This window comes from Humulus lupulus, chromosome 2 (genome assembly GCF_963169125.1).
Source record: "Humulus lupulus chromosome 2, drHumLupu1.1, whole genome shotgun sequence".
NCBI lineage: Eukaryota > Viridiplantae > Streptophyta > Magnoliopsida > Rosales > Cannabaceae > Humulus > Humulus lupulus.
This window is the reverse complement of record NC_084794.1, coordinates 86,885,636-86,893,969: the sequence shown is the minus strand read 5'-3', so window position 1 is coordinate 86,893,969 and position 8,334 is coordinate 86,885,636. Positions and strand designations below refer to the sequence as shown.

General features: G+C 34.8%; 1 pseudogene; it reads right to left on the bottom strand.

The window, feature by feature from the left end:
* Window positions 1–365: 365 nt before the first annotated feature.
* Window positions 366–7,503, bottom strand: LOC133814489 (shaggy-related protein kinase epsilon-like; annotated as a pseudogene).
* Between the last annotated feature and the right edge of the window lie 831 nt (window positions 7,504–8,334).

Below are 8,334 nucleotides of genomic sequence, written 5' to 3'. Positions count from 1 at the left end.
GTCAATAAATTAAATATTGACTTTAATATATTAAATCAATTAGTTGATTTTATATACCAAATAAATAATATTCTAACAATTCATGCACATGCTTAAGGCAACTCTTTCCACCATATGGGTCCCATGAATTCTCTTCGTGGGCAAGTTAATCACATGCATCTCAATTTCTTTCCTAGTCTCGCGTGAGATCAATGAGACCAAGTCAGTCACATACCTAATAACTTGGATATTTAAGGGTTCAAACCTAATAATTTGACATCATATAGTAAATTTAGAAGCAAAATAAACAACTGCCAATAGATCAAATATATTTTGTCAATAAAAAATAAATAAATTAAATACTTAATTACTACAAAAGTAATAATTTAAGTACTTTCATTGCAAATATTCTTAATTTCAAATTGTAACACTTTAAGATGGAATACATAGGATATGACCTAAAAGTAAGATTAAACAAAGATTAAATAATTAGTTTCCAATTTAAATTGAATTTCTTTCTCTGATTTTTTTTTCTATTAATGTATCTTCTAAGTTCTTTATAAATAAGTGTTATGAGTTTATCTTAATCAATTTTTTCATAGAGAACTATTTTGATTGAATTTTATAGAGAATTTTTGCATTTCAATTTTATTATTCTTCATCTTAATCTTTATTTTCTATAAAATGATCTTGGGCTTATTTTTAATTATGTTTAGCTAACTTTTTATTTAGTTAAAGTTGATTTCAACCCCTAAATATGTTTTCTATTATTTGTTGAAGATTATGATTTTCTATTTCTATCTATATCAAATTGTTTATATTTTTCCTATGTTTAAAATTATATTCTTGGTTTTATCTTATTTATATGGCCACTAAATATGATTTAAATAGGAAGTTAATGTCATCTTAGAATTATTATTCACCTAATAATCTAGGATTCTAAGTGTTTGTAGTAATTCATGATTAGAGATTATGGTCAAACTCTTCTTTAATTATGATGAAAAACATAATATTACTTTAATGAATTGCAAGCTTGTTGGGTTTGTTGTTTAGAATAACTCAACTCCATGAAAATTAATATTTTTGCTAGATTAAATTTAATGTGATTTTCTATTAGATTGTTTAGTACAAAAAATTTATTAAGAGCACTTTGCTTTAATGAAATACATGAGGGAGATTTGTGATAATGATTGATGCATGGTAAATAATTTGATTTAGAAATAGGAAATAATTTCATTTGTGAATAATTGAAAGTGTGTTCCCTGGTGGAGAATGAATTCTTGACTATCTTTACTCCTTAAATTCATTTTTATTTTCTTTAATTTTTAAATTCTCAAAAAAAAAAAAATTATTATCTTTTGTTTTTTTAATAATGAATTGAATTAATAGTTATTGTCATCGATCATTACTACCTCTTTACTAATAATTTAGTAACTAATAAAAAATAAAAATAATTAAATTTGGTCCACACACATCAATGTGCATATTTTGTGTCCACGTATCACTAAAATTTAAATATGTGATCATTCATTCAACTAGAAAAAAAATCAATACCAGAACTTTTGCACTTCAAAAGTCACACAGCTTGACCTGATGAGTATAGGGATTAACCTGAAAGGACAACAATGGTATTGGTGTGTGGTGTTCAACTGTATTATATGAAGGAAAAATTAGTCAAATCCTTAAATGCAAACCAGGAGATCCTGCAGCTTAATGTCCTTGTGGCATACTCCAAGTCCTCCATGAGTGTATGCCAAAGCCCTACAAATCTACAAAAACAACAAGGTATAATGTACCATGTCCCACCAATAAAAATTCAACTCATCTAAAATGAGAAGACATTTTATTCATTACTCATCAAAAGGAAAATAATGGGGGGAAAATGAGTTCTTTAGGCAAACTCCAAAAAATATTATAAACAACTTGATATGTGTAGAGTTTGACATATATTAAAGGCATTCGCTGATTTGCCTTACTATAGTGCTTTGTGACCTATATTGCTTTGTGACACGATAAACAATCGTACATACTCAAGCACCAAATTGAGATAAAGCTCATCCTTTTCTGTGGTTGAAAAGATGCAATGCTTGAGTGACACAACATTAAGATGATAAAAAAGGCGCATTGTTTGAAACTCACAGTTGTTATATCAACCTTCTTCATTGCAATAGTTTCTCCAGTTTCTAAGCACTTAGCCTACAAAACAACAAGACTCTACTTAAAGATATCCATTTTTATCTCTACCGATACAATGGTTGAAATGGTTTAGAATCAGTATTGAAATGTCACCTAAAATACTATACCAAACGAGCCTTGTCCACTAACGTGCTCCGCCATGCAACTTATGGTTTGTAGACGCGATAATCAAACAAAATTTAGCGCAAAATTCTCTCTCTCTTTTTTTTTTTTTGCTACAAGACTTATAGATGATCTATTACACCATTGTTTTTTTTTTTATCAAGAAAGATGAATTTCATTAATCACAAACCAAATACATCAAGGCTAAGTCCAAAGGACCAAAACAGATACAACCAAACAAAAGGCAGCTACCTTCAGTAGCTAAGTTTAATGCCTCTTACATTCTTATGGGTAAAACAACTAAGCCTAAACATGATGTCTTTTTTGATCAATTCTATGATAGCTTTAACACTAAGAGTTTATGCCAAAGATAATAAACAGTGGCTGAGAAAACAGCAGCCACTAATGAGGCATGAATACCCCCCTTCATGTCTTCAATCCAAACAGTCCAAGCAGTGAAACAAAGAGGCCAAGTGCATCTGACCCAACCTTGAATCAGCCGAACCACCTACTGAGAAAAAAGGCATTCAAAAAACAAGTGGTTGTGGCTTTCATCAACCAGCTCACAAACAGGGCATAAAACAGAGTCAAGAACCATAAACACTCTAAGAAGATGATCTCTGGTTAAAATTTTAGAGTTAACAGCTTGCCATGTGATGAATTTATGCTTGGGAATACTCATTCGGCTCCAAACAAACTGATGATATTTGGCCGGAACTTGGTGAATAAGCCTAGCATACAACAGCCTAATTTTAAACTTCCCATGACTACTCGCATTATCAATGTCCTCCTGAGCAAACAAGTTACGTAATTGGCAAAGTTTTTTCCAATACCAACTTGTGTCTGTCTTGAGCTGGTAGTGCCAGAAATTATTACCTTTTAAGTACACCGCATGAATCCACTTAACCCATAAAGTCTCCTGTTGATGGTTTATTGCCCAAATATACTTCCCAAGCATGGCCTTGTTCCATTTAGATCCTTCACCAAAGCCCAATCCTCCAAGAGATTTCGGCAAACAAACTTTAGACCAGGCAGTGAGATGAAAATTACTCCTAGCCCCATTGTTGCCCCAAAGAAACCACATACATAACTTGTCAACTTCTTTGATAACACTTTGAGGCAATAAGAAAATATTCATCCAATAGTTATGCAGCCCAAGCAGAACAGAGGTAATAAGCTAAACCTTTCCCGCATAAGATAAAAGTCTACTAGACCAAGTGTGAAGACGGAGCTTAATTTTTTTCAAAATTTCACCACAGTCAGCCTCTGTCCATTTAGTAGGACGCATAGGAATCCCCAGATATTTGAGAGGGAAAGAGCCTTCCTCAAGATGAAGCACTTCTTGTAACTGAGTCTTATCTTGAGCAGATATGCCCCCAAAGAACACTTGAGACTTGCTGAGATTAGCCTTCATACCCGAACTATTGCAGAAATCATCAAACATCTGTTTTATAATCTGAATAGAGCCATAGTTAGCTTTGCAAAAAATCACTAAATCATCAGCAAAACATAAGTTGATGATTTTGAGACTTTTACACATAGGGTGGAACCGAAAGGCAGGTTGCATAGCTCCAAATTGAAGCAGCCGAGACAGGTATTCCATTACTAAAACGAACAGTAATGGTGATATAGGGTCCCCTTGACGAAACCCCTTGAAATCCTCCCTGCAGTCGCCCATTCAGCATAAGTACATATGAGGTACCCCTGAGACAAACCATTACCCAGTTTATAAATCGGGTGGGGAATCTAAAGTAGATCAACAATCTTCTCTAAAAACTCCCAGTCAACTGTATCGTAAGCCTTGCTAAGGTCGATCTTTAATACACATCTCGGGGAGGTGTTCTTCCTATTATAATTCTTAATCAAATCCTGAAAGATGAGTATATTGTGAGCTAATGATCTCCCTCGAATAAACGCTCCCTGATTAGAACTAATTATAAACGGAAGAACTTCTGAAAGTCTACTGCAGAGCATTTTGGAAATGCATTTATATCGAGTGTTGCAGGAAGCTATGGGTCTATAATCTATTGCTCTGCTAGGAGCATCAGTTTTAGGGACCAAGGTTAACACTGTTTTATTGATCTCAGTAGGAATCCTTCCATATTTGAAAAAATCCAACACAGCCACTGAGATTTCATCACCAATTTGCTTCCATAAAACTTTGTAAAAATCTGAGTTATACTCGTCCAGACGTGGGCTCTTAGTACCCGGAATGCTGAAAAGAGCTTTCTTCACATCAGCCATAGTAAAATCTCTAATTAATCCCAGATGCTTATCTATATCTAAACAAGGCCCAAATTCTATACACTCTGTTTTAACATACCCAGTAGCAAGACCAGAACTGCCCATAAAACTTTTGAAGTGATCTAAAAAATGATGAACTACTGAACTATAGTCATCAATGATGTCCCCGTGATCATTTAAAAAAGAAACTATCTGATTCTCCTCTCTCCTTTTTTTGATGCAAGCATGAAAATAAGCATTATTCTCATCTCCATTTTGCAGCCAAGTCACCTTACTTCGCTGAATCAAGAAGCTCCTATACCTTGCATAGTGAATTTTATAACTGATTGCTGCTTTCTTTTCTGCCTCTTGAGTAGAGACATCAAAGGGAAACTCTTGAACTTTAGTTAAAGCGTCCTGATAATCGCCTTTAGCTTGATGAAACCTTTGCTCAATATCCCCAATTTCCATCCTATTAAACTTCCTCATAACATGTTTCAGGCGTAACAGCTTCTTAGTCACTCCCCATAAGCCTCTAGCTGTCATAGGCTTAAGCCAATTTGCCATAACAGTTTCTTTAAATTTGCTGTGAGTGATCCAGCAATTAAAGAACCTGAATGGTTGTACTCCTAAATTCCCAGCCGAATGAGTCTTAATGAGGAAGAAACAATGATCTGAATATACTTCCCAATGTAGCTCAGCAATGGAGTTCAGCAGAAAGTCTATCCACCCTTCATTAATAAATGCATGATCTATTTTTGAATAGACCCGATCTCCCCCCTCCTGTTTATTGGACCAAGTAAAGTTAGAACCTACACATTTAAGTTTAGCAAGATGAGAATGAGCTAGCCATGCAGTAGAATCAACTAACTCATTAGCACCAATCTCCCTTCCTCCCACTCTATCATCAAAATCAAACACTGAGTTAAAATCTCCCACAACCAACCATGGCAAGTTCAGAATTGACAGAGAAGATAAACCCCTCCACATATCTAACCTCTCAGCCAACAAGCTGAACCCATAAACAAATGTAATCACCAAATCCTGCTGTAAACCAGAGAACTTCACCAGACAATGTACGAATTGCTGGTGAACCAGTAACACCTGAACATTGACAAAGGATCTCCTCCACAGAACCAGAATCCTACCTTCAGCAGCCGGACTATTATAGTAATCCCAGCCAACCATCACTTTAGAAATCATATCTTGAACCTTATCTCCCTTTAATTTATTCTCTAACAGAGCACATATACCAACTTTATTCAACTTTAAGAGACGTAAAATAGCATGTTGTTTGTCTCTCTTATTCAAACCCCTGACATTCCAGCTAAGTATGTTTGTGCAATCCATCAAGATATGAGTCAATTGGAACCCCACTCATTTCCCCTGTCACCTGTTCTTGAAGCACTTTAAACACATTTTTATCCCTGTCCAAGTGTGAACTCATAGTCTTACCTTTGCTCTTTGAGGTCCCAATTTTCCTTGGAACTTCCCAGTTCTCTTCGTTTGCTGGAGACCGAACCAGATTTTGAATCTGATCCCTGTCCTGAATCACAGCTTCATCTGTAACAGTTACATCTGTATTAGTCTTTGTCTCCACCACTTTAGGCTCCTCTTGAGTCTCAGATGTCTCTCCTGTTGTTGCCTTAGCAGCCACTGAAACAGGAGCAAGATTAGTCGGATTTTGATCTGGTTTGCTCTTAGTGACCCAAGCTTTTGTTTTAGTTTTCTTGCATTCTGCAGCATTATGCCCATAGCCTTTGCATGTCGAACACTTAATGGGAAGCCATTCATATTCCACAAATTGCTCCTGAAGCTGTCCACGTTCATTTACAAAATGGATTATGAAAGGAGGGTCATCTGTAATCTCCATCTCAACCAAAACTCTAGCAAACCTTATCATAGATCTATCCTTTGTAAACTTGTCCACCATAATAGGCTTCCCAATTGTACTAACCAAGGCACTTAGACAGTTTTTCCCCCAATATTGCAGACTTAAATTTGGCAAACGAATCCATAATGGAACAGATCGCACTAATATGATCGAATCGAGTTCTTGAGTCCAAGGTCTCACAATAATCGGCTTCCTATCAAACTACACAATTCCATTCTCCAAAACAAAATCTCTTGTAGCCTCATCATTGAACTTGACAATGGTGAGACCCATGTGCATTCTCACTACCCGTTCAACACCCAAATGACCCCAAATTCTTTTAACAAACCCTTCAATCACAACAAATGGGGGATTTGCACCCAAAACCATACATATCACAGCTGAATTCCAATTCTGAGCCCGTTCAGAAACCTCCTCCAAATCAATTTGGGCAACTTTCTTCCCATTTTTCATCAGTGGTTCCTCATAATGCAGCTTAGACGATTCATTAATCTGAAGTTTTTCTCTGAGATTCGCCCAATGAGACTGGGCAGAGGCTTGAAAGTCCTCCTTCCCGACATTTGAATCCAAATCCTTACCCAGATCATCATCCACCACATGAACGTGTTTACCCTCAGTACTCGGCCCCTGCAAATCTAATCCCTGTTTTCCTTCCAACACAGCCGAAGAACCATCTATTTCATTCTGTAAATCAGTTTGAATCTGAACGGAAGTTTCAGTTAGAATCGATGTTGTAATAGTCTCCTCAGTCCGAGCTCTAGATGCAGGCTTTCGAGTCACTTTCTTCTTCTTCATCGTGGAGAGAAGAGAGAAAGTTCACACGCCCTTTTATTACACCATTGTTAATCATAAGAAATTTCAAGTTAGAGTTTTCGAAACCACAAGACAAAACCTACATGTTTAGGTTGACCATTTCGACCAACAATAGTAGTTACTATGATGTGTCTAGCTTCAGTTCCATTTCCATCCACCATTTTTGCTTCCATTTTTTATAATCGAAAAACCATCAGCAATGAACGGAAAGCAAACTACGAACCAGTTAAGAACGAGGTTCCAACCTTTTCAAATTTCTCATACTTGATTTTCATTTCATTGATTTCATCTGTTAGCTTATCACCAAACCTGTATTCCCAACCGGTTTTCCAACAGCTAAAACCAGAGTCGTACCATCAGAAGCCACACATGCTTTCTAGATTTCTTAAAGACAAGTTTTTGCAAACTTCTAAAAAAGATCAGACCATGTGAAATAGATCAAGTCTTAGTTACTAAAATTAACAAAAAGAAACTTACATAAAGACAAACTCATCATAACAAGTAGCAGGGTGATGCTTGAAACACTTTTAAATGATAAGGGAGAACTAATGGGGTTCGCAAACAAAATAAGATTTCTTGACATTATTTCATGCCAAATAACAAACGGTCTTTAGAGATTATTGAGCTCTAATTGGTTAAAACAATCAGTGTCTATACAATTTGTCTATTGTATTACATGGTGCAAAAACTTCAAACATTTACAACTTTTTATATTCAATAGATATGACCCCAAGTATTTAAGAAATTTTGATTAGTAGGCTTGATTAGTGCTTTAAAATGTCATTTTATTGGTTTTAAAGTTTAAAATAATTTATGTTTTAATTGATATTTTCATAAAATTATTGAAATATATTTTATAATAAAAATATTAATTTTAATTTAATTTGTGTTTAATTTTTAGGAATTAAAATATTTTTGGCACTTGGAAAAAGAAAAGAAAGAAGAAAGAAAAAAGTGAAATAATCTAAAAAAAAAATTAATATGTTTGAGACAAAAAAGCCTAAGAGAAGCCTTATAAAAGAGGCCCAAATTACAAATAAAAAATGTCTTTTAGCTACAAAAATATTGGTAGCCAATAATATGTTTTTGGTAGCTAATGAATTTTTTCTATCAAAATTTTTGGTTGC